The following is a 22767-nucleotide window of genomic DNA, read 5'->3' as shown; positions in this document are numbered from 1 at the left end:
TTAATAGTAGTTTCGAATCTAATTTGCATTTTGTGTTTTGTGTAGTAAAGCATAAATCAAAATATCATCCCTGACTTCAAACACCTCTTCGGCAGTTTCTTAAATTGGTTTGTTGGGCTTGGACACTTCCATGGTAACAGCGGCGTCCACCGATCAGAGATGACGCTGTTTTTAGTTTAGTCCTTTCCATGACTTTGCAAACAAGCGCACTCGGAGAGAATGACTCGCCTCAAACGGCTGTTCTAAAACACTGATGTTTTATGATGTTTTTATTACAACATCCTGACGTCAACCTGCTTTTATAACAACACCCAGATATCTGAACTTTGACCTATGACCTTAAAGCATTACATAGTAAAATTATATATTTTATTATCTTTAGCCATGTGACTGAAGCAGAATTAGCTGACTTCTTCGGCATCAAATTTGAGATTTTAAGACATATTCGTGCCATGTGTGATTTTGCTAAATTTTATGTAATCGCTGTGATGTTGTCGTGTGTTGTACAGCTCACTCAGATGACATGATGCCCATTGTGGTTTCTTTAAAAGTTTTTTCAAGGTCAACTTTGACCTGGGGTGCAAACGGCCCGGTACTCAAGGCCACAACTTCCTAGTGTATTGTTGTGAAATTTGAAGACGACCCATAAATAAATTATACATTTCATGTGAACTTGACCTTGATCTGATTTTCACCAAAATTAAATTAGCTCGTGTTTTACCACGACACAAAATTTGAGCACGATATCTTGAAAACCGTGGCTGCTTGACAGCTAACGAACAGAACCGACTGCATACTCTGGAGAGAATAAACTGCATCTTTTTTTAAAACGAGATGGATATCGCACAGACTTGCGGTTTCTACAGGAGCGCGTGCCATCATTTCACAATGCTGTAGCTCAGAGTAAGTCTGCTTTGGATGGTTACAACATTACTGCTCATAATCAAAATCCTTACGGAAAATATGAATGAGATTTTCCATTTTCGGAACCTCGCTGCTGAGCTCTGTCAGGCGTCTCACTGTAAGGCTTAGTTAAGGCAAAGTCGAACTGCAACTATGCAGATAGAGTTTTGCTTTGTTATTACACAAAACATGAAACAAACATTTGAGTGAGCACGGTGTTTGTATGTTTACTGAAAAATCTAAATGGATATGGTAATGATTTATTGATATAAAATACACTATAAATAACTGGCGACCAAAATGAATTAGGACGAAAGTATAGAATTCTCACGACTGCTAATTACCAGCTTGAATGAGCCTGATAACTAAAAGAGAAAAGGTATTAAATGCAATAATTATTACTATTGCTAATTACATTTCCAATTATGTAACTAATGAGAACAGCTTAATTATCAGTACATTGGATAAATAAGAGTTTTGCTTTCCACCATTTGTGATTGGGGTGGTGATTTGGCCACGATATCAAGGGCAAGTCCTCTGAAACGCACAAGAAAAACGCTGTAGCTCCCTTTCTTCAATGGTAATAAAACATTTAACATGTAAATTAAATGCATATTCATTTATAGATTTGATTATGTCCTTTGCACTGTGTGAAAAAAAAAAGGAAAATCAGATATCAAAGTTATCACAAGCCAGTATTTCGGCCTTAAACAACTGCATTTATCATTCAGTGCAAAGTCATTATAGCTTTTAAACAAACGGGCAGCTGCACTTCATTTTATTTTTATTAATTTATACTTAAAACCATCTCTGCAGAAAAAAATGAAACTTTGCCTGAAATTTCTTTAAAAAGAAAGAAAGAAAGAAAGAAAGAAACTCAGCCAGACAGAAAAATATCAGTATTGTAAACGTGGAAGCTCAGTAAGTTATAGTATATAAGATTGGGGTGCAGCAGCAGACTGTGAGCATGCAGAGGTCAGCCTTCCCTCTTGCAGGTTATGAGCTTTTTATCACTGCCTAATCAATGTCGGCAAGTTTAAAAAGACAACATTCAGGATTTTATCTAACTAAGAGATTTTCTTTCATGATACCAGCTTATCTGCTACTCTACGTTGAAAAAGGGTTTTGTGCACATGAGGGGAAAAAATTAAAAAAGGAAAACGAAAGTATCTCGTTGCCGTAGAGGCCAGGCACAAGCCTAGAGAAATAACGATGCCCAGATCCATCCAATAAATCTGAATCTATCTGGCTGATGGTTGCCATCATCAGCACCCATACCCACACATACGCCCACCTCCTCCACGAGGTAAACTGAACCCCACGTGGCTGCATCATGCTCAAGAGTCTTGAAACGGTGCTGATATTTCTCACATTCCTTAAGGGCGTTGCTCTAACTTTAGGAGAGCGGAAGTGTTGCAGAGGGCCATGTCTAAGTGCCGAGCAAAGGCACGATGGATTAGAGTCGTATCTTCCACATGGCTGCTTCCTAATCCTACCATCTGAGGTAAACACAGCACCAGGTGAGGCAACACGCCTGTCTGAGACACCGCTGGAACACAGAGGGATCTCCTCCTCAACACCCACGGGTCTGCTACTTCCGACTACCATGAAACACAATCACAGTGGGTTGTAGCAATAACAGGGAAATTATTCGTTTTCTGGTCTGCCTTTAATTTTTAGGCTGCACGCACACAAAACAGCACAGCGTGTCAAAAAAATGAACAGTTGGAAGTTCTTTGTTTTTTTTTTCTTTCAGCGAGTGTTTACACTTCTGTTTTTAAGAGCAGAACTCGAACATCTGGTTGAGCTCTTTGTGTTTTTGGCGTTTTCTAAAAGTGAGCAATAAGGTGATACTTCAGCGTGTGTCACCGCCGAGGTATGCTGCCAACTTTAGTTTCAAAGTCTCTCCCTCTGGACTCAAAGGCAGGACAAGAGGAGGAGCAAAAACAAACAAAAAGCTCAGAGAAACATTCGACGTGCGCGTTTAAGATAGAGACGCTTTTTTTTTTTGGTTGTTTTGTTTTTTTTAAATATCTGGATCATTACGTAGAAACAGGTTTTGATTTGTTATGGCATGACTGTTTTTCAGTACATTTTTCACACATGACCTCATGATGTGAAAAAATGTACACACCCATGGAACAGGTACTTGAGGTAAAAAGAAAAAAACACTGACAGAAAACAACCAAACAGAACTTAAAGATGGGTATTTCACAAGTAAATTAGGTTTGTACTTTGTGGTACGGTATTTTCCATTACAGACGTGACTCATCTATGAATAGTAAAGTACAAAAGAGAAGGCACTGACGCAGAATATTTAACATTTACCAGAATTGTTCAAAAACTTCAAATCCATTCAAATCCAAAAAATAAGAAAGAAAGTCTAGAGAACTATTTTTTTGAAATAAATGACATCAACGTTTACAAGAAGTGTTAATACTAACACAAAAATGTATCTTGTGGGATCAACAAAGCATCTATCTATCTATCTTATCTTATCTTATCTTTATTTACAGGCCAGTTCTGTAGAGTATTGAATTTCCCTGCAAATTCTACAGCAGTTTTTGTTATGATTTTAAGTATCAAGGTGTTCTGAAAAACACTATAATACTGCAAATACAACCTAGAGCCAAGGAACTTGAGAAAACCTTGTCAGAACATGTGAATGAGGGACGGTTCTGAAAAAGTGCATATTTTGATTTTGGTGATAAAACAACAATCCCAGGGGCTGAAATGTGTTAACTATTAAGTGACTGTGAAACCTTTTGATAAAATGTGGAGATGACTCGTTAACATTTAACAAGACAACAGTTAACAGCTTAATCTGGAAAAAAAGGCCAAAAAAAAAACGTACCTTCAAGAGAGGAAAAAAAGCAAAAATCTGAACCTGCAAGGTGAGCTTTTCTGTGGTTATGTTACCCTTAGGCATGAGTACTAGATAAACACATTGTAAAATATGCACTACCCACTTTTGTCACGCAACGTGGCTTTAACAAAACGACATCACCATTGCAAATAATGTAATCTCCCATAAATGCAATATGCAGCTGACCCACCTTACTTTCTTTGCCTGATTTTGTTTTTCATACTCTTTGTTGACACTAAAATAGTAAGCTATAAAACAGAAGAACAAAAACGTACTCCCTGAATAGCTGAGTGAGTGTTTTGTGTCACAGTGACCGCATCACCCCAGAAAATGACGCTCACCTAACCGGGCTTGGATTTAACTGCTGGTTTTCATATTAAATGAATGAGCAAACTCTAATTTCATGTTTGTACAGCACTGAAATACAAAGTAAACAGTCTCCCCGTGTTTGTTTGCCTTGCAAATGTATACTAGTAGTTATGGTAAACCATATAGAAACAGTTAAATTCCATCAAGTAGACAGTCTACTGACTGAGTGAGCTTGAGTCCTACCAGTTTAAAGAGATTGTTCAAGTCTGGAGTGTGTACCAAGAATGGACGTGTTGATTATGTATGCTAGGAGTGGTACAGTGTTTTATTGGAAAATTTACACCCGTGCAGTGATTTATATAAATCAGTAGTGCCCACAAAGCAGTAAAACTCTAATTGTTTCTTCCATTTTGAAAGTCTAGCGTCCATTAAGGATGCAGTGAGTAATAAAAAGGACTTTTAATCAATCCTCTCTTGTTGATGAGCTGATGTGCGAATGGGCTATCCTACCTGACAGCGGTACCATATGTTGATTTTTTTTGTTCTTACAGTCAACAAAGAGACAGAGGGAGCTTACTGCAGTGCAGGTGAATGCCTTTACAATACACTTTAATTGAAACACTCTGATGAAAGGGGACAATTTATCTGACTTAGATCTTGCCTCTTTGATCCGTTTTCGCATTTGTTGAAACATTTTCTGAATCCGCAAAAAGATTCTAAAACCAAAATGAATACAGCCGCTCTCATCTTTTCAATATTAGTGCCTTTCATAACATTACAAAGTCATTTTAAGGCACGTGTAGGAGGCCGGCCACGTTGCTCCCTTTTGCGCACGTTGCAGTCTCTGTAGTGACCCTTTCATTGTCAGATTAGACTGGCCGACCCCTTCTCGACCGGCTGGCACGGCCACAGTAAATCCTGGAGACTGCTCATGCTAGGGACCTTGGGTAATTAATAAAATCCCCATTACATGCCTTGTGCCCGTTGTTTGCTATTTCAACACCCCATTTGTGCCACGATTACAGTCATTATCAGTCACCGCCATTAATTCTCCACCCGAAGCCAGAACTGCATACTAATAAATTGGGCTCTAAAATTTCTTTACCTTTCAAGGAGTTGGTGTTGGAACTCGGCCAGGAAGTGCCACTCCAGATTAGGAGTCATCTGGTGACTCGGAAGGAGCCCTTTGAATAGTAGGCTGCTGCATCTTTGGAGATAGTTCAAATTCCCTCTTTGATTATTTTCCTTTCCCCTCCAAAATGAATCTTTATTAAGCTTAAATCCTGAATAAAATGAAATTAGCAGACTGCAAAATATTGCTTTCTTTTCTGACTCTATTCCCTTGTGCACGCATGCAAATTATAATGCTTATTTATGTAAATGAGGTGTCGTCTTTAATTAGTTTTGCTTGAGGGCATTAAAATACATGTATTCTTTCCCCAAAAATGATTTGTTTTGTTGCTCTGCTCAGTTTAAGTTCAAAATGAGTGATTATGCCAACTAAAAAGGTTTATTAATTCTCCAGTTTTCTTTTTTTTTTGTTTTCCTTTCCCTTTCTTCTTTTGCAGAATTAGCTTCTCCACCCACTTCCTGGGAAGAGTGTATTCTCTGTGAAATCGAAAAGCCTCTTCAGGCAGCACTCTAAGCACTACTCCGACAAGCACTTGTAAAGGTCCCAGGTTGAAACCACATGGTAGAAATGCACTTCCACTCATCAAATCTGAAAGCTGTGCTCTTCAGCAATTCTCTCTATACGTACGTGCTTTGCCACATGACTTTTTGAATGACGACACGGGAGATTTGCTCAACTGTAGCACTTTTCAGTCGCTTGTGCGTCTCAATGTTTTGTTTAATCGTGGTAAAGGACGCCGTGCTTCAGTGACGTGCTCGTTCGTTTCGGATTTTTATCCATACATCACAGACTTACACTGACAACATAACCTATCTTCAGAGTGAGGGCTGCGGCATTAATTAAATGTTATTAACGATGTAAATTCCACCATCCTGTCAGCTACTGTGGCTCGCCTCGAAGCTGAAGAGAGCACGACCCGCTTAAAGATGATCCGCCTGATTTGGCCCTTATTTTAATATTTGTTTAAAAGGATTCGCAGAGTTACAGTAAATCTTCTGCCGCTCGCTGTTTTTATGCATTTACTCCTGATTTACAGTCCTCTGTTGAGAGGCTATCGAACAGAAAACAGCTTTATGTCACTGCAGAAGGTGTTGGGTCAACTTCAGTTAGAAGCAGCCACTGACTGTGTCGTGCAGTATTTCATACCACTTCAGGTTGAAAGTGACCAACTGCAGCTCTGGTTATTGTTCAATATCCTATCAGTATTCAGCATCACTTCAACTGCTCAGATGAGCTGAAATGGCAAGTTAAGATGCCCCCCTCCCCAGCCTCCAAGTATGATTTATGGAAAGGAAGCTAAAACCATTATAGCATTTTTATTATTATTGTTCTTTCAAGGCTAATGCAACAATAGATTTTTGCATGATTGATGCGTTATACTAAACATTAGAGGATTACATTAACTTTGCATAGAACAGCAGAATGACATGAGATTACTTATTGTTATTTTTCCACCACATGATCATACTGTAAACACAGCACATATAGTCATTCTCGGCATATATCGATCACTGTGTACGCATCCTACCTACGTTTGATGCAGCTTAGCCGGCTTTCGACACTGCTTTTTAGAGAGAACTATGAACTCCTGTCTTTTTCTGGAAAACTTTGTGAATGGCAGTCCTTCAGAGATTAAACAAATATAAGCCACTTTGATAGCCTCTCAACCCTCCTACCCCCCTTCATTCTGCAAATTATTAAAACTCTAGGCTCTTGTGGGAGGGAATATGGCAGCAATATGCTGATACTTCAATCATCTGGGAGGAAATTCCACGTGTAATAAAGAGGAATTGCATACAGTATACAGTACAGCCATGAGTTCTCTTTCATGGCATGTGTGATAGAAGAACTATTCAGACCACATCAAACATCGTGCATTATTCCTCACACATTAGGCACAGGCAAAGCCTCAGACCAGACTCAGCTTCTTAAGGTGTCCTCTCCCTTCATTTATTGCAACAAAGTTTTTTTTTTCCCCTGCTACATTTATTTACGAGCTTAAAGAACAGAGAGAAAAAAAGTTGACCCTCTATAAAGGCCTGTTTTCACACACGACTCTGCAGAGTTCACTCAATATACAAACAGGACTTTACCCAATGTTGGTCTTTAAAATCAAAAGCGGTAATCCCGCAGTTAGTCTTTTAGTTTTACTTAAAAAAAAATAAAATAAATAACGTCTTCAAAATGTTGTCACACTTTGGATGCCTTTTATAGGCATTTGTGCTTCTGTGTTTATCATGTCCAGGCCATGCAAGCAATGATGGGCATCCAGCCAACTGATTCTTCGCCCAAAGTGCTAATTTGTGCCACTCTAGTGTGCACAACGCTATAATTACCTGAAAACGTAAACTGGAAGCTATGCCTGACAAAGACAAGAAACTGTAATAAAACTGAGCTTTTGGTGCTCAGTTGCGGTGACTCTTATAAGACATATTAATGGGATGTTTAAAGGATATGGCACTTTTCCATTTGTCTTGTGGAAAAAATCTTGGGCAAAACACCTGGTGCGCTAAGTGCCTGCAGTCTGAACACTGAACAACAGCTAGCAGTCATGGAGCTCTTTTATAAAGCGCTGTCACTTCTAAAAGATTTTCTATTAACTACGTACTGCAGCTTCGTACCACACTTGTCCTTTCTCGACACTCATTATGTGGCAAGTTAATGAACTACCAAAGTCAGATTTCAAAGGATTGTATCTTGTAAATTGCATTAAATAGCAAAATAGCCATCTGTTTAAAAACATATCACTTAAATCAGTCGGCCTTTGCTCTTCTCCTCTTTTCTGTTGGGACGTTTGATGCATGAAAAGGGGGTTTTGTGACTGATGACTAGCTTCAGGTTTCTTAACAAATTAGACCGATTAGCCCTTTTCCAAATAATTCACTCCATATTTAGCAGTCACACAAACAAAATTCTTTAGAGAATACAAATTCGGTGGCCATTAAGTTACATATGGGCAATGCACACTGAATGTGACACGTGAAACAAACAAAAGCAGAGAACGTAACATCGCACTCGCAGGGGGATGATGAAATCACCACACCATATAGGAAAATCCAAAGAATTAGGATTTAGAATTGTATTTTAAAATATTTTGCATTTAATGCAGTTAATGACTGCCGTATGTGTGACGATGTTCATGTAAAGGTGATTTCAGATTGGTGTTCCTGTTAGGGAAGAGATACAGATATATATAAACGCTATGATCACCACAGCAAGATGTGTAAGTAGGTAAGCTAAAAATATATATTTTTATTTAACCTATTCTTGGCAAATGTTTTGTGGCAACAGTAGGAATACAGTGCTTAACGAATGTATTATACCAACCTGTAAGAATAAGAAAACAAACATCTTTTAGAAGTTTTTCAAAAACGTTTTTGAATGTGAATTGCTCAATTCACATTTTTATACCCTAAATTGAGGCGGCACAATGAAATCACAAATGAATGACATTCAACCATTAAATCTATTTTTTTTTGTTCAGGAATGCATGTAAATAACTAACTTGGCATCTTAATCAAAAAATAATAATGTGCTTTTGCTTACTCTAATTTTGTCAACTGTCATTACTGTTAATTTAGGGCAGCTGTGACATAAACCTTAAATTGGGTGGTGGTCTAAAACAAATTTATTAAGCGCTGTATATACGGAAGATACATAGAGATTGGGTGATTTCTCATGCTTTAAATGTTTCAAAATAAAGGGGCCTTGCGCAGTGGATACAGTAGTTCATCTGTTCAAGCGTTCATTATGCAAATATCTAATTGGACAATAACCAGAAGCATTTAAGCATGTAGACAGGGTCTTTCCAAGATATGCAGAAGAGCATCTCTGAGCACACAGCAGCAGAAGACCACACTCCTGCCAGCTAAGAACACAAAACTGAAGCTACAATTTGCTCACCAAAATCAGACAACAGAATATTGGAAAAAATACTATCTGAGCATTGTTGCTGAACATGTCCATCTCTTTATATACCACAAACTGCCCATCGTCTGTCTCCAAAAGGATAATGCACATACATCTCTTGAGTTCACTGTACTCTATACTCACCAGATCCCAATCCTTTGGGATGTGGTGAAACAGGAGATTTGCATCATAGAGCTGAAGCCAACAAAGCTGCAGCAATTGTGTGACAATATCACGTCAAGATAGACCAAAATCTCAGAGGAACGTTTCCATCACTGAAGTTAAAGCAGTTCAGAAGGCTTGTTAGTACCCACTTGGACCAAGGATAACTATGTGTACCTAATAAAGTGGCCAGTGACCGCAAAGCTACCTAAGGATAGATAAGGCAGGTTCTACAGGCTTTACATATCACTGACTTTAACACTGTTTAGCAAACTGAAGAACCATAATATAATGACTTAACTGCTGAAACATCAGATAGTAAATGAATATGTAAATTTGTCAAAATTAAGTAAATGAATGATTTAAAAACAACTTATTTACTCTGTGTGATCTGTAGAGAATCAAACAACTCCCCCAAAATATATGTCATCAGTCTAACTCTAAAGAACTACCTTTCACCTGACTTAAAACTGCACTCAGTCCACTGTTTATATGAGGATTTTTGGCCCTGAGAAACTAATTTGTTCACAAAAGGAACATAATGTTATGCCTTTCATGTTCTTTTTGTAAATCATATCTTTCTGTGAATTCAATAATAATTCAGGGAAGAGAAAATACTAAGAACTCATACAGCCCGTATTGTAAAAACCTGTAGGTGCAGTTACTTTTTTTTTTCAGTGACGCAAATGCCGGGAACATATTTTTTTGTTTGTCTGCTTTGTCTACTGAAACCAAGCATACAATGTGAATGGAATGCTCATTCTCAGACATACCTCTAAACAGACCATTTTTCTTGCCATTTAAAATATGAGATCTCTAGCTCTTGCGAATCTTGCATGGGCAAACCTGTTGGTCAGATGCACAAATATCTGAGCAGCACTACTGCTTATGAAAGAATAACCCTTTCATATTTTTTTTATCATTAAGATCATTTCGTTCATTTGCAGATTTTGTATGCAAAATAACTTAACGCAGACATAAACTGAACAAATTTAGACTTAAATGTACAAGATACTTAAACACATATACTAGAATTCAACACACTGCGCTTAATCAGGAGACAAAAGAGAACAGAAAGTTCCAGTTAAGAAAACTGTCCCTGCAACTTAACTACTATTTAAGAAAACAGACGATGTATAAGCAGAAAGAAGTTTAAGAAGACAGAACTGGGCAGACAGGTTCAACTATTATTTACTGTAGGCAGATGTAATTATTTCTAATAAAAGTCTCCACCACCAACAGTTAGTACATTCCTGTGATGCATAGCAGGTCAAAACTAAAACCAAGATTGTGCATGCTCTGTGAATGTGACTGCTGCCATTGCTATAACAGAGAGAAAGTGTCTTTTGTTTTTTTTCTTTCTTTTTTAAAAAAATAATAAATCTGATGAATCAAACATGTCGAGCTACCCCTTGTGGCGACCACTTGTGAATAAGGGAGCAGTTACAATTTTAAATGACTCCCATGGCACCTTCATATCCTCAGCAGAAGAATTTGTGGACAGCTGCTTGAAAAAAAACAACAACTTTGCAATAGACAAGACGTCCAGAGAAAAGGAAATGTGGAATAAATCTCAGCAGGACGTCATCAATTGATGACTTACAAGAGTAAAAGAGGTTTGTGTATTTGTAAATGAGCAGTTCTGCTGTTAATCCCGGGATTACACTAGATGTGACGTTCAACTTTTGGGATGCAATTCCATTTTTTCTGATTTTGCCCTGGGATTCATCAAGCCTACTTTTTTCCAGTTCCATAGTTTGATTTCAGCGATCAGCAGACTAGGAAAAAAACTAGGAAACATTCTTTATAGTTAAAGGAATATCAGGTTTGATTTAGACATTTAAAAAAATCATTTTAGAGAATTATTAGAAAGAGAAACATTCAGTTGCTATCTACTGTGGTGTTGTAGTTAGCACCATTGCCTCGCTGTCAGAAATTCCTGGGTCTGAATCCACCAGTCAGCCAGAAGCCTTCCTGATGTCTGCATGAGAGAAGCCGAGTACTCCAGCTTTCTCCCACAGTCCAAACACTGCATGCTAGGTTAATCGGTGACTCTAAATTGGCTGTGGGAGTGAGTCTGAGTGGTTGTCTGTCTCTCTGTGTTTGCCCTGTGATAGACTGGTGATCTACTCAGGATGTATCCAGTTGGGAAAGGCTCCAACAATCTGCTACCAATATAATATTTGACAGCATGCCCAAGATCCATAAATACAATAAAAAAAAATTCAAAAATGTGCCGGTGCTGATCAACTAATTCATTTCCACTAATCTCATTACAGTTAAAAAAAAAAAAAAAAGCAAGCCGCTGGCATAACGAAGGTGAAATACCTGCTAGCTTTCACCATGCCATGTTTGCTCTCAGGCTAGCTGCTGCTGCCACATGACAAAATAAACACAGATCAATTTATTTCAAAAGGTCAGCTCAACGATCAGCACGTTGTCAAGGATACCCAATCTAGCTTATTTTTTTTTATATTAAGATTGGACCATCACCCAATACAAATGTCAAATTGATGAATCCCTAGTTCTGTTCTGGCCTTCGTGCAGCTTTAAAGCACGCTCAGACTAATTTAGAAGTGTAGCATTGAATGTGCACAGGATGTTTTATTTTGAAAATTCACTGCATGTTCTTTTTGTATCTGACTTCCAGCACCTCACCTCTTTTTGTGCAGCTCCAACAGAAAAAACTAAAAAAGTTCAGCACAGAGTTTTAGTAGTGCAAAGGAGTGCCGGTGCTGCTCCTGAAATTCACTGTACGTGCACTGGGATGAACTGGAAGGATTATGCTGGTGTCACACAAAGCAGCCATGCCTAGTGGGATTCGGGCCTAAGGCAGCTTAGGAGTGCAGCGACATTTGTGAGAGTGCACTGTAACAGCTAAATAAAGATTTTCAATCATACAGGATTGTCTAATAATTTCTGCATTTGTTTTCTTTACAGACCCAATAATCAGAAAGCATTCTGTCACCTCTCACTTAGTAGTTCAAGATATCCTATCAAGAAAATAATTTTACAGGAATTATTATGCAAAGACTTCATAGTAGCAATGACTATCTGAAGGTACAGTTAGCATCCTTGGAACACAAGAAAACAAGAATAATCAGAAACAGCAGAGAAACTCTCATAAAAAATAACTGTTTTCAATAACAACTGAGCATGTAAAGGAACTGTGGCAACTTTGAATTGTTTTTATGCAATTCTACTTATTTTTTTTACATTTTAAATGAGGTTTTTTTTTTTACAAAGAGAGAGCTGATTAGACCTTTAGGAGTTTGAGATTTTAAACATTTTTAATTTGACAAATTTTTGACCCTTTTGTGAAGTCTGCAATCCTAATCATTTTACACATATCTAAAATGGAAAAGGTAATCAAAGTGAAATAGCTTCTTTCTTTTTTTTTTAACTTGGTCTAGGTCTCACAAAAGCCACAAGAATTTGAGAGAAAACAAAATGCCTGTCAGGGCGAGCATACAAGAGGCAAAGGGGGAATCTGGCATGGCCTAAGCAAAGTCATAAAAATATTTTCCCTTTTATTTAATGTCATCCATAATTCATTGCCAGGAAAAGCTAATCAATAGCACCTTAATGAAAACTTGAGCCATATTTTATTTTGCCGCAGAGAAGTCCCGGATCAGCATTTGTTGCCTTCTTATGTGCTGGTTTTCACCCTTGGGCTGTTTGACAGATGTGCATCACATTTGCAGATACCTTAAATATTTTCAGTCTTTTAACCACATTTGCTTTATCAAAACACTACAGAGACGGGAATTTCTGATGATGATTGCAATCTAGAACTGCAAGAAACAAAAATATCTAAAGAGACTATAAAGTGCATTTAGTTTTTTAGCCATTTGGTTTAGTGTATTAGAGATTAGTGTTTTTACAGTGTAACTTGTGTGTGTGTGTCAAGCCTCATCAAAGATATAAACCATATTAGCATAGTAACCTCCCAGCAGGTGGGTTAGCATACCCTAAAACAAAGAATAAGCATTTGCTCTACATTGACTTGCAAGTGCAACTTCTGCTAGATCCAAAATGTCTCAGCCAAGTGTGTCAAATGTTCTGTCGCAGGCGGCAAGACTGAACACAAGATTGCTCATTCACTCCAGCAACGAATGAGGAATCACATGGTCGTCTTTGTTGTGCTCACCACTGCCAGCTACAGTCCAAGACGGTGGAGCGGGAGTCCGTCAGCAGAACGAGAAGAGACAGCTGATTATATTGCTCAGTTAATTATATGCCACAAAGTACTTGACAAATAAATATTTTGCAGAAGAGAAACTTGAAAAGAAATCTTTAATTGGTCCAAGAAATTACCCAACCCAGCTGTGACCCTCTAGAAAGAATATGAGGCCAAAGCAAACAGAGCTCAATGAACTTCAGTGCACTTGATTTAAAAAAAAAAATATTATAGTAACGTATTTTGTTATTTGTCTAACCTTTTTCCACATAATGAAATCAGACGGGTGTTGGAGCAAAAGGTGTGAATAAAGTGAAAACAGAGCCGCTTCCAGATTGGCTCGTGAGACGCAATGCTAATTGTTTCCAGTGATCCTTGTCAACATACAGTATGCTCTCGTTCCAGTCAACTATCTATGAACTCAGCCTACGATTACAAGGGAAAAGGTCATTTTTCATGCTCCGAAAGGCACCCTAATGAACTGGTTACCGTGTATTTAACACTACCCTCGAGTCCACTTAAACAGACTTTCTATTTCCACTGTCAACAGGCTTCATGAACAGGATGAGGTGTTTTTGTTTTGCCATTTGTGTCAGGGACAATGACTGCAAAACTTAAGAAAAACTTGTTTAATGCCCGCTTTCAGAGTAAACAGTTATTCATCAAAAAAATAATAATGCCTCAAAGGTCACGCCATAAAAAACAATATCTGCCCTCTTTCCACTGACTTGTGCATTAGTTACTTTTTGATGACAAGGGACTAGGTTAAAAAAAAAACTCCCTACGCTTGTAGGAACTTTAGAGTATGGACTCGTTTATGACGTGATATAAAAAACTGACTCCAGTGTCAAAACAACAGGCTGTCATAGTGAAAAGGATCATTTTAGTGATCAGCGTCTGACTCAAAGTTTTTTTATCCATAAGGAATTGGATGAGGGTATACAGTGCTGTCCAGCAGCTACACATCGTTTGCCTGTATTTGCATTGTCAGCCGGAGGTGAGAGGGTGGAGATCTGCCAAGTGTAAGGCTCTGGTCCAATGCCATGACAGCTGACAACTCAGACAGGCCTTGTGTGCAGCGTTGCACTTCTAACAGCCAAGATCTCACATCAAGTAAATCCTAATCAGTGAGTTAATATGCAGCTAATGTGAAAATTCATATTTCTGCTCTGTAGTGTTTCATGTTCAAAAGGGAGCACATGTCATTTGGCATGCCTTCATATAACGCTAGGGCTTCCATCACTCACTGATTATTGCAATGAGGAATTAAAATCCCTTAACACAAAGCAACCAGCACCACATTGCTTTGCCTGTCAGAATTAACTAGTGAAAGTGACCTCAGCCTATGAAGGAGGAGGGATCATATTCAATTAGTTAGACAGAAATATTCTATCAGACATGCATTCATTGTCGATTAATAAAGATACAGAAGAACGTGTTCCCATGCATCAAATCTCAGCCCTGCTTGAACAGTTTTCACATATTCTTTAGCTAATTTTCAGTCGGCAAGTTTAAGTATCTGAATTGACCGACATTCACAGTCGCACTTACACTGATCTGTTAGAGTACAGCAAAGCTGCCAGAGGGGCTGTCTAGTTTGTCAGTGAAGACTGGCTGAGGGAGGCTGTGCTGAACTGTTAGTCTTCTCCCTCTTATGGCACGATGTGTTTACACCGATCCCTCAGGCCATTTGTTTGCAGCACTTCCTTGCCCCACAGCACCATGCATAATGCAGGAATGAAAATGTTAACAGTGGCAAATAAAATCGGCAAGGTGCCCCCACAAATCAGGGCAGTTTAGGAGCACATTTAATCATCCGTGCATTGGGGACAACGCATAGCAATTAATTGTGGCATTTCAAAGAAGATCAGGACCCAATTTTTCCAAGGCCTTTCAAGCTTCTTGCTCAGTTGCCCCATCCGCTGCAGACCAGTGTCGGCAGCCTCTGGTCTTCTCTTTGAAACATCTCCATATTTTGGCCCAATTATGTTTATTATCGCTTTTCTCTCAAGTAGATGAGAGGAGAACTCTCGTAGCGCGTTGCACACAATTGCATCAACAAAGCCCACCCAGCAAAAGAAATAACAAAAAACAGGCATTGTTTGAAGAGGGTCTCCTATGTATTCATGCAAGAAGTAAATCTGTCTATGTCTTGCATTTCTCCTCTATGCTCCAAGACAAACAAGTTACAGCACCATATGGTGATGTCAGGAAAGTAAATAATTTAGAGACCTTCATGTGCGGTGCGCAGATGAGCGACCGCAGAAATACCAACACACCAGCATCCTCATAGTTAACCCTCCTAATAAGAAACCTCAGCAGCAGGGGGAGCACAAAGACACGACCGCAATATCGGACGTTAACTGGATTGAGAACTACTTTGGAATTTCAAAGACTGGGACTGGCAACTGTCTCTGGACGTAAGGACAGCATTTTGTGGAGATACAATCTGCAGTGCCTTTCAGCACTTCCTGAACACGAGACAGCCTAATCTAATGAACTGGGGGTGTGTGTGTGGTGTGTGCGACGGTCGAGGGGGGGGGGGCAAAATCTGCTCAGGCTTTTAGCCCAGTGCCAGCATGCTCACATCTTACCGCAGTCAAAAATCCACTTGTTATTTTTATTCCCACTGAATTTTCCCTGTGGTGTACTCTGCATGGCTTGAGTCATCATTGTTCAAGTCTTTAGAGTTGGAAAGAAAAAACAAAGACACGCAAACACAAGCTGGTGGCAAGGTTATAGCCACTCAGACATGGAGGAGGGGGGCACTCGTTTTCTGCCAACCCAAGGGAAAACTCACAGAGGGTTCAAGCGAGAGAGAGAACAGAGATGTGCCATGTTGCTGACATGGCAGCCGTCACGTCGTACTAACGGGCAAGAGTGATGTGCGCAGACAGCACTGAGATTTGTAGAATAGTGCAGTGGCTCCTAACCAGAACAGTAAGTGGTGTGTAGATTATATGACCCGTGATTGCCTTCTTTATGTCTAATTATCCCAAAAGGAGCACGAGAAAAAACAAAGGCAGCAAGAGAACATAAGCGCACACAACCAATGAAACCTCAGCGACGGCTTTTTACCTCACATCTGCAATTAAACCGTTGCAGTGTCAATAAGCCGTAACACACAGCTCGAAAGTTTGCGCACAGCTTTGGTGCTTCAGTTCCAAAATAAGGCAAATCACAACCAAACAGCCAAACTCTGAAAGACTTACGGAAGCAGATGTTCACATACAGAAATGTGAACTAGGCTTTTTTTTATTTTGGTAGCTCTTTTATCCCAGTAACAATGATGCTGAAGCACTGTAACTGCACAGTCAGCCCTTTTCAATATAGAAGTGTTTTCACTAAATGTTTATGTGTGTTATAATTTAGTGCCAAGTGATGATTTAAATTGTTCTTCTCTTCCTTTGTGATCCCTGGCTGGAATCATTTCTGAAGAGTTAATAAATAACATAACGTTGAACTCGATCATAACTGAAATTTAAAACATAAAGAATCTGCTTTAAGTTGCGAAACAATGAAGAAAAAAGCCGGCTGCTGCATATATTCAGTGTAAATAACAAATCCTCTGTAACCTGTTACTCTAAATGACCCTGATTTGCCCCCAAAAGCTTGAACCCTAACCAACAGAAAGGTGCACCACAAACCACGAGACTGCCTCACATCTCAACCCGTTTTTAAACCGTTCAACCAAACTTTGTCGCTTGAATTTGTAATTAAAAGATTAAAGATAATTAAAGAGAGTCAAATCAATTCTGGCACATAATACCAGAGAAAATTACTACTGTACAGTTCGTCTACAAGCTGGAAAACAGACAACAGACAGAATTTAGTTTCTTTCTTTTAAAAGTGTGACAGGTATGTTGGCTGGCAGAGACGTAGCATTTCGCTGTTGCCAACATTTAGTCTCTTTAAACAGTGACACGAATAATCAAAGAAAATAATTAGAAAGCCTGAGTGGGTGAAATAACACGTCGGATGGATTTCTCCATAAACACACTGTTAGAGCCAGCCACATCACAAAACGTAGAACTGCTAATGGCTATAAAAAGCTTTAAAAACTTTAAAATGCTGTTGCCATACATCATTCTGTCTTTCAAGGACTACGCCGTAACAGTTTCTGCTTCTAACATTTTCACGACTCATGAAAAGCGCAGGCTTTTAATACGATGTTACTCTCTTTAACGTGCACACCAGAACAAAGCAAGCCAACAGAACAAGCAAAACAAAAAAAAAAAGGAAAGAAAAAAAGATGGCCTGAGTTGTTCCACATCCATGATAAATCACTGCCACTTTTATAGCCTCTAATAAGTTGATGCAAAGCCATTTTTCTTCCTGCCCATCGTTCAAACATTTAAGGCATATTTACAAGGAACTTGTTAAAATATTTAATAATATTTAGTGGCAATTTTGGAGCAGCCTGTCACAGTGAAATTTATTAGCTTTAAGTGTTTAAAAAGGCGACGTCATGAATAACAAACTGTCAAAATTTCCTAATTTGCATGGACAGGCCATAACTCCTGATACCTTGCATTAAAAAAAGAGGTTTTTAAAAAAACTAGTCATAAAAGGAGCATTCAAAGTGAATGATGGCAAAGACTCTTCCACAAAGTCGCACCACAGAGACAGCTTCCCCCCCACTACAGATGCCTCGGAGATCAAGTCAGCCAATAAAAGGACATATATCCTACTGCTTTGACTTATTTATCCTGTGTGGATGAGCTCAAGATGGAACATCTCCTATAGGCAAGCTTAATTAATTGTGATAAAAGGGCTAATTCAAAGGCTGCACAAGAAAAGTGAGCCAAACAATAATATTCCCCACAAATCATCTCAGCCCGTCAAATATTTCCTCCATAACTTTCTAATTCAAAGTCCTTCGGACGTGAGCCTTTTGTTAAGGAACCTCACAGAGCCAAACCACCTCCCACGTATCTCTGCGATTCCATCCGCACTCCTAACTAAAAGCGATCAGATGAAATTGCAGCTGCTCAGCTGCTCGCGCTCTCCTGTTTTTGTTTAAGCAGACAGCACGATGGCCATCTTTGATGCCGCTTCTTCCACCGGATTCAGCGGGTTTCACCATAAGACTCGGTGACCTGGGCCTGCCCCGGCTGTCCCAGTCAGAAAAGGGCCCCCGTTGACACTGATTGCAAGGCTATGAGTAGTCTCTCCCCTGTGCCCTCTCAGTGCAACTCTAATTAATAGCCAATTCATCTTCTCTGATCTGAGCCAGCACATGGAGTAATATATCGTTAGTTTGGCAAGCGAGCTATTAAAGTGTAATAACCAAGTACCAGCACTCGATTTGGAAGAGTAGCACATACTTAACCATGAAGTGGAAACAATTAATTTACTGGAGGATCTCCTGTAACCAATCATTTACTAGCACTCACACTGTGATGCAAAAGCCATCTCCTGTTGTGTGTGGCACAAGTCAATGACATATTTTGGGCTCAGTGCCTCAACCCCTCTGCTCTTTGACCAGTTATGTAAGCCTCATTTAAGCGCCAATGTCACACTTCCTACCTACATATATAAAACAAAAAACGTTTCTAATGGCCATCTGCAAGGCAGAAAGTTCATTACAAAAAGGACCCGGCTGGATTCCAGGTGACCTTAGTGGATGAAAGTAGAACTTGAAGATGAAAAAAGGAATAACAAAATAATGAACACACTCTGAAACAATGTCTTGAAACACTCTTTTAACTTTAAACTAAATCAAAAGATGATATAAATGATGCCAGTGAACAAAATAATCAACCCAACTTTGTTTAGGTGTAAGTATTAAACTTCACCTGTTGTTGAGTTTGATTCATTTATTTATGAATTTATTCACAGGAGCCAAATTGAAAAAACAAAAACTGATTGGACTACTTTAGGCCAAATAACAGCCTGCCCCTGCACTACAGCACGGCTGGCTTAATGCCACGCGAAGGTTTGGAAGTGCCTATTTTCTTAACCAACTCGGTGGATTATCAAATAATCCATCTCTCACATTTTTACAGCGACATCCAGCTTTCCTCAGTGACAATACTATTTAGCACAGCAATTCAGCAGGGAAAATTATAAAGGGGGAAAAAATGAATTTTGTCTTATTTCAGGCAATTAAGGCACACACTTAGTGAGGAAAGCAACAAACTGTGTCTGCTTTCTCAGTAATGTACCTTAGAACAATAAATCCCTCCTTCAAACCTTGATAATTGCAGGAAGTAAATGAAAATACATAAGGCTCACTGTGCTTTTGGCCTGCCCCTGAAGCAAAACATTTAAAACCCATTATTCTTTTTGCAAGAACTAATGACGTTTTTTGTCTCTTCAGCTTAACGCACTAATTGACAGTTTTTTTGGAGGATAGCCCAGATGGAAAAATAAGTAGCCCCTTAAAGACCCAACTCCCTTGCTCATTCCCTTAGCTTTAAGTCCCTTATTAATTAAACTTTCACCAAGTCAGGAATTTTTATTAAAAAGATAAAGTCTGCTGTACCGTAAAACAGAACCTATTGTCTCTGAAGCTAAAATTTTACTTCTATAAATAAAAGAGACTTTTTAATACCATCCGAGGGACGGGGACCGGAGGATCCACACAGTATAGTAATTAGAGAGATTTCCATCCCAACTACTCAAAAGTTGGTCAGCTTTAACCAATACCCTTTGCTCCAACTGAATAAATACACTAAGGCTGCTCATTTTAACAGCGTGGGATATTATTTACTGTACGGCAAACAGGAGCAACATCATCACGCTCAGTGAGAGAAGAAGTGTAAATATGTGTTTTGCCATCACTGTGTGTCTAACCATACATCTCAGACATCCTGGTACACTGCTGCTCAGAGGGAAATAAGGCTGCAGCCAAATATTGACTGCAGTTTTATGATCAGTCATTCAGTTGATCAATTAAATCCCTCTTGTGCCATTAAGTTTGCAACAATGTTTGTCAATCAACATCAGAAGAGAGGAATTGTGTGGCTCCAATCGGAGTTCTACGGCATTTACAAAACAATACAACTCTTGCGTGCTTTTAATTTTTTTTAAGCACAAAAACAGGCATGTTTACAAAAACAAAGGGGATTTTGGGAAATCTTCAAAAGGAAAAAAACAAAGCATAAGTTAAAAAAAACTCCATGTATAATCGTTATAATGAGGCCTAAAATTAAATTCAGACTGGTTGCAGTGGAGAGGTTAAAACTTTTGTATGAGCATTAAAAAAAAAATCTGAACCACGTAATCTACTTAACTGGATTTTCTGGCTGCGTTTTTCATGCACATTCCTTCTGCTCTGAAATCTTTTGGTGCATCCCCTCCATCTTAAACCCACGGGCATGTATGAACTCCACCTCCTCCAAAAAACCACATGACAACCTCTGAGTTGAATTTGAGAGTTTCTCTAATACAAACTCTTAAGTTTGTATTAAGAGAAACTTTGTATTAAGCTTCTATTAAAGGCAACATTAAAGACATCCATCTGCAGGCAGCTCATCAAACTAAAAAGATGCGATTGATGCCGATGTGGACAAATGCATGCTATTACCTTTGCACATCTGGAATGTTAACAGCTGCATCAACGTCTTTAATCAGAAGGATTTCAGTCAGAATATTATATGTGTGCATGTAGCCGATGTTTTTTTCTTGGTTAAGTTATCTCTAATGAATTGTTTAGTATGTAAGAAATCTTACGTGGACTCCTTACTTGTCACCAGATAACAGATGGTGGCTCGTTTGGGATCTTTAGACCCATAGCTAAGATTTAAGTTTAAGTCAGAGTTAATGGTTAACTTGTGGTTTGCTAAATGCTTATCTATCTATCTATCTATCTATCTATCTATCTATCTATCTAAGTTGAACTGCTTTTTGAGAACAGCCTAAAGTACTTATGGTATTTAGCTTTGGTCCTTCATTGGGAGCGGGGGAGTCATTTTTCTGTGTTGCACTCTGGTTTCCCCTGGGCTTTTTGGGAGTGGTCCACAATGCTGAAAATAAGCTGTAATAATGAATTAAAAAACTTTACAGATGAGCTGCTTTGGTATTTCATGGCCTTCAACCACAAGTCTAAAGCGAAAACATGAAATTCATTGGCGAATCACTGTAAAACAACTCAAGGGACTTACTTTAGCGAAAGTGGCAGAGGTCAACATTTCATCTACTCATTTGAAACCTGCAGCGTGCAGGTCAAAGACATTGTTATGTCCATTTGTTATGATGCCCAGATGAAGGCTTAAATACTTAAATACTTAGTTGGTTTTCAAATTACTTGTCAGCAAGAAAACAGTGTGTCTTCTTCCGCTTTTCTCCCAGTATCCAAAGGAGTTCCGCAGGGCTCCATATTAGGGCCATTGCTATTTTCTCTTTACATAAACAACCTTTGTGATAATTTGTCAAATGCAGCATTTCATCTTTATGCAGATGATACAATTATTTATTGTTCATCCCCTTCAGTAGCACAAACCCTGCAATTTCTGCAGTCTGCCTTCGATGTAGTTCAGTCCCATTTAACTTAAGTTGGTGTTAAATCCAGAGAAATCCAAGTTCATGTTATTCTCAAATGGCAAAGAGTTGTTAGCTACGTCTCCTAAGATTAAAACAATTCAAGGAACTGAAATGGTCACATCTTACAAGTATCTAGGGATCATTAAAGATCAGAATTTGTCATTTAAAACTCACATTCAAAGGCTTGTGTCGAAGTTAAAACTAAAACTAGATTACTTTTTTAGAAATCAATCCTGTTTCTCCCTCCAAGTGAGAAAACACTTGATTCATGCAACTTTTTTACCTTTATTGGATTATGGTGACCTGCTTTTTATGAATGCACCTGCCCACTACCTAAAGAGGTTGGATACTGTGTACCATTGTGCTTTACGTTTTATTACTGGCTATGGAAATCATGTACATCATTGTTCTTTGTATGCTGCTGCTAAATGTCCATCTTTGCATATTCGCACTCTCCCATTGGTTGATGTTTATCTATAAATCTCTCCTTGGGCTGGTTCCATCTTATTTATGTGTTTATATGTGTAAAAACCACAACCAATACAGCCTTCGTTGTCTCAATATCATACAATTGATTGTCCCAAAAATCAGAACAAAATTGGGGGAAAAGGGCTTTTAAATACGCTGCCCCTGCTTCCTGGAATAATCTGCAGAAGGAACTGAAATTATCAGAATTGGTTACCTTGGGAGAGTTTAAGTCTGTCTTAAAGGAACGAGAGAATAACTCTTTTACTTAGTGTGATTGTTTTTAATGTACTCTTAATTTGATCTGTTATTGTATATTTTACACATGTTGGTATGGGATATTGTATTTGTTTT

The 22767-nt window shown here is 38.7% G+C and overlaps 1 protein-coding gene across 3 annotated transcripts in view; it reads right to left on the bottom strand.

The window, feature by feature from the left end:
• Window positions 1-22767, bottom strand: part of casz1 (castor zinc finger 1) — a 167471-nt gene that overhangs the window by 131866 nt on the left and 12838 nt on the right. The window lies entirely within an intron of this gene.

This window comes from Simochromis diagramma, unplaced genomic scaffold (assembly GCF_900408965.1).
Source record: "Simochromis diagramma unplaced genomic scaffold, fSimDia1.1 OVJJ01000387.1, whole genome shotgun sequence".
Classification (NCBI taxonomy): domain Eukaryota; kingdom Metazoa; phylum Chordata; class Actinopteri; order Cichliformes; family Cichlidae; genus Simochromis; species Simochromis diagramma.
The sequence above is the reverse complement of the archived record's forward strand: the minus strand, read 5'-3'. Positions and strand labels throughout refer to the sequence as shown.